The following is a 5,254-nucleotide window of genomic DNA, read 5'->3' as shown; positions in this document are numbered from 1 at the left end:
AGCATGAATTATTATTGTTGACATAACCCAAAGGTGAATACGTTGGGAGGCAACACAATAAGCCCCTATCTTTCTTAGTGTCCGATTAAAACTCCATAACCACAAGTATTGCGTGAGTGTTAGCAATTGTAGAAGACTATATGATAGTTGAGTATGTGGACCTGCTGAAGAGCTCTATTCTTGACTCTTTCTGATGTTATGATAAATTGCAATTGCTTCAATGACTGAGATTATATTTTGTTAGTTCTCAATTAAGTTTTTGAACCATACTTGACATTGTAAATTGATTGTTACTTGAGCATAAGAAATCATATGACAAAATCTATATATGTTGCTGTTATAAGAATGATCATGATGCCCTCATGTCCGTATTTTATTTTTTATCGACACCTCTATCTCTAAACATGTGGACATATTTTTCGATTTCGGCTTCCGCTTGAGGACAAGCGAGGTCTAAGCTTGGGGGAGTTGATACGTCCATTTTGCATCATGCTTTTATATCAATATTTATTGCATTATGGGCTGTTATTACATATTTTATCTCAGTACTTATGGCTATTCTCTCTTATTTTACAAGGTTTACCATGAAGAGGGGGAATGCCGGTAGCTGGAATTCTGGCTAGAAAAGGAGCAAATATTGGAAACCTATTCTGCACAGCTCCAAAAATCCTGAAACTCCACAAAAGCTATTTTTGGAATTAATAAGAATTATTGAGCGAAGAAAGGACCAGAGGGGGCCCACAGCCTGGCCAGGAGGGTGGGGGGCGTGCCCACCCTTACTGGGCCCCCTGTCTCCTGGGCCCCCTAGTGGCCCTCCGGTGCCCATCTTCTGCTATATGAAGGCTTTTATCCTGAAAAAAAATTAGAGGCAAGCTTACGGGATGAAACTCTGCCGCCACAAAGCGGAACCTTGGCAGAACCAATCTAGGGCTCCGGCAGAGCTGTTATGCTGGGGGAACTTCCCTCCGGGAGGGAGAAATCATCACCATCGTCATCACCAACGATCCTCTCATCGGGAGGGGGTCAATCTCCATCAACATCTTCACCAGCACCATCTCCTCTCAAACCCTAGTTCATCTCTTGTATCCAATCTTATATCCAAAACCTCAAATTGGTACATGTGGGTTGCTAGTAGTGTTGATTACTCCTTGTAGTTGATGCTAATTGGTTTATTTGGTGGAAGATCATATGTTCAGATCCTTAATGCATGTTATTACTCCTATGATTATGAACATGAATATGCTTTGTGAGTAGTTACGTTTGTTCCTAAGGACATGGGTGAAGTCTTGCTATTAGTAGTCATGTGAATTTGGTATTCGTTCGATATTTTTATGAGATGTATGTTGTCTTTCCTCTAGTGGTGTTATGTGAATGTCGACTACATGACACTTCACCATTATTTGGGCCTAGAGGAAGGCATTGGGAAGTAATAAGTAGATGATGGGTTGCTAGAGTGACAGAAGCTTAAACCATAGTTTATGCGATGCTTCGTAAGGGGCTGATTTGGATCCATATGTCTAATGTTGTGGTTAGGTTTACGTTAATACTTCTTTTGTAGTTGCGGATGCTTGCAATAGGGGTTAATCATAAGTGGGTTGCATGTCCAAGTAAGGGTAGTACCCAAGCACCGGTCCACCCACATATCAAATTATCAAAGTACCGAACGCGAATCATATGAGCGTGATGAAAACTAGCTTGATGATAGTTCCCATGTGTCCTCGGGAGCTCTTTTCTCATTATAAGAAATTGTATAGTCTTGTCGTTTGCTACAAAAAGGATTGGGCCACCTTGTTGCACTCTATTTACTTTCATTGCTTGTTACTCGTTACAATTTATCTTATCACAACACTATCTGTTACCTACAATTTCAGTGCTTGCAGAGAAAACCTTACTGAAAACCGCTTGTCATTTCCTTCTGCTCCTCGTTGGGTTCGACACTCTTACTTATCGAAAGGACTACGATAGATCCCCTATACTTGTGGGTCATCACAGAGCACCTATGAATATCCAGGAATTGGTACAAGGTGTAGAGGAGGAGTTTGAGAACTACGATGCCCATAAGCTGTTCAAAAGCTTTACAACGTTGCAAGCAGTCATGGTCGAAGTGATGAACGATCAAGGAGGAAACAACTACAAGATGTCGCATTTGCATAAGGAACGTCTACAAAATGTCGGAGAGGAAATAGTCAGTTTATATTGTAGCGGGAAGCTAGTTGCTGACACGAAGGCCATTATAGAACAAGGAAATGAGTAGATAGAGAAAGGGAAAAGGAAAAGAAAGGATAGGAGTATGTGATGTGTATGTCATGTGTCATGTGTATGTCTTGTGTATATGTGTATGTCTTGTTGGATTTTTTGAAAAGAAAGGAAAAGGAAAAGTTGGATTTAGTTGAATTAGCTAGGTTTATTTGAATTAATTTGGAATTATTTGAATTAGCTAGTGTCGGTGTCAAAACCGGCGGATCTCGGGTAGGGGGTCCCGAACTGTGCGTCTAGGCGGATGGTAACAGGAGACAAGGGACACGATGTTTTACCCAGGTTCGGGCCCTCTTGATGGAGGTAAAACCCTACGTCCTGCTTGATTGATATTGATATTGTGGATGTTTACAAGAGTGGATCTACCACGAGATCAAGGAGGCTAAACCCTAGAAGCTAGCCTATGGTATGATTGTTGTAATGTATGTCCTACGGACTAGGGCCATCCGGTTTATATAGACACCGGAGAGGGCTAGGGTTACATAGAGTCGGTTACAATGGTAGGAGATCTACATATCCGTATCGCCAAGCTTGCCTTCCATGCCAAGGAAAGTCCCATCGGGACAAAGTCTTCAATCTTGTATCTTCATAGTCTTGGAGTCCGGTCGATGATGATAGTCCGGCCGATGATAGTTCGGCCGATGATGTTAATCCGGCTATCCGGACACCCCCTAATCCAGGACTCCATCAGTAGCCCCTGAACCAGGCTTCAATGACGATGAGTCTGGCGCGCATATTGTTCGGCATTGCAAGGCGGGTTCCTCCTCCGAATAATTCGTAGAAGATTGTGAACACCAGGATAGTGTACGGCTCTGCAAAATAAATTCCACATTCCACCGTAGAGAGAATAATATATACACAAGTTCGATCTGCTGACGTTTTCTGCGGCATGACGTCACACCACTACCAAGCCATTACTTGAATCATTTTTTACTTTACCACAACGCATTTAGCGAGGCGGTTTCCTTGGCACGTCTTGTCGAAGCAGAGATCGTGTTCCCCCTTAATCCGGGATTCTCATCAATACTGACATGGGTAACCCAACCGCGCCATTGATGGTGGCGCTTGGGAGATAAGCGAGTTTTACCAGGCTGGTGGGGACGCATAGTCTTCGTCCGCCTATATATAAGGGATAAGGATTCACCTTTTCACCTACACCTTCTTCCTCCTTTGCTTATTCATCTCCGCGCACTCGAGCTCCAGCACCCAAGTCTGCACATCCCATCTCAACCTTCCCCAGCCATGTCTGGAGCGGGAGGCAAGTGGATGACCTCCTCCATTACGGAGGAGCACATCGAAAGACTGCGCGGCGCCGGCTATCTGTCCGGCGACATCGCGCACCGGCTGCCCGACGAGGGGCAGCTCATCCCCACCCCCAGGCCCCATGAGAGGGTCGTTTTTCTTCCCCATTTCCTCCGCGGATGGGCTTTCCACTTCACCCCTTTGTCCGGGGGCTCATGTTCTACTACGGCCTGGATTTCCATGATCTGGCGCCGAACTTCATCCTCAACATCTCGGCATTTATCGTCGTGTGCGAGGCCTTCCTCTGCATCCAGCCCCACTTCGGCTTGTGGCTCAAGACCTTCAATGTCAAGCCGAAGGTAGTGAAGGGCACTCAAGCGGAGTGCGGAGGCGCCATGTTGGGCAAGATGCCCAACGTACTTTGGTTCGAAGGGGCCTTCGTGGAATCCGTCAAGGGATGGCAATCGGGGTGGTTCTATATCACCGAGCCGCGCGACCCTACATGGGCGGCGGCCCCTGAGTTCAGATCTGGTATTCCCACGCAGCTCACCTCTTGGAAAAAGAAGGGCTTGCAGTGGGGTAGTTTGGAGGAGGTGACGGGACTCCAAGACTGTATCCAGAAGCTGGTGAAGAAGCTCAGGCTGGTTAACATGGTCCAAGTCATGCTCGTCCGCCGGATTCTCCCATGCCAAGAGAGGGCATTCAATCTATGGGAGTTTGATCCGGAACAGCACCAGGCGTTGAGCAAACTCTTCGACACGACGTACGAAGGTGCCTGGAGGGTGCTGTTTAAGGGCGCCGAAGCCCCCGGATCCGCGACTGAAGATCGCGGATTTCGCTCGCAGCGCCAAGCTGACGAGGTAAGTGATTCTACCCCTTTACGGGACACTTGCTTTTTCATAGTTTGACTCTATGCGGGTTTTGATTTCCCCTTTTCCTTTAACAGGACTGGATGAAGAAGGCGGGGCGGATCGACTGCCCGGCTCCCATGCCAGAAAACCCAGTTGACGCCCGTCTAGCGAGGCTGCTGGTTCCGGCACCGCACGTGGTGCCGGAGAAGAAGGCCAAGAAGGAGGCCACGGGTACTCGAAAGAGTTCCCATTTTCAGGTGTCTGACGACTCTGAGGCGGACTCCTCCCCCGAAAACGAGGAGAAGGGGAGGCCGAAGGGTCCAAGAGGGGAAGGACTATTCCCCCGGACAGCTCCGCCAACATCAACGTTGGCGAGGAAGAATGGCCTTCAAGGGCCAGGCCTCCGGCGAGATCGTAAGTATACGGATTCCTGAATGATTTATAATTTCTTGTTATGTCACATAGCGTCCTTCTAATTCCGCATACTGCCTACAGTCCGGCCGATGATGATCTCCCCACTTCATCGAGCGGGTCATTGGCTCCGTCGGATGTGGACTCCATCCTGACCGCCTCCACCCCTCGCGACGCCGAGGACGCCGAGGTGGGATCCCAAGAAGGGACCCATCAGGGGGAGGCTCCGGAGGCGCCCCAAGGCGGCCTCCCGGACTTTGTGCCGGACTCCACGTTGGAACCCGCAGTGGTTCCGGAGTCCGGCCGGCGGCCCCTTCGCAAGAAGGGCAAGACCGTTACGCCGGCGGCCTCCGTCCAACCGGACGCGCCGGACAACTTGTTGGAGGCACTCCAAGGCGCTTCCATCAAGGAAGAACATCACACTATCATGAGTGCGGTGATTCAGAAGGTACAGCTCGCCAAGAGCGGGCTGACCGAAGCCTGCAGTAGCCTTC

This window comes from Triticum dicoccoides, chromosome 5B (genome assembly GCF_002162155.2).
Source record: "Triticum dicoccoides isolate Atlit2015 ecotype Zavitan chromosome 5B, WEW_v2.0, whole genome shotgun sequence".
Lineage (NCBI taxonomy): Eukaryota > Viridiplantae > Streptophyta > Magnoliopsida > Poales > Poaceae > Triticum > Triticum dicoccoides.
This window is presented reverse-complemented; position numbering follows the sequence as displayed.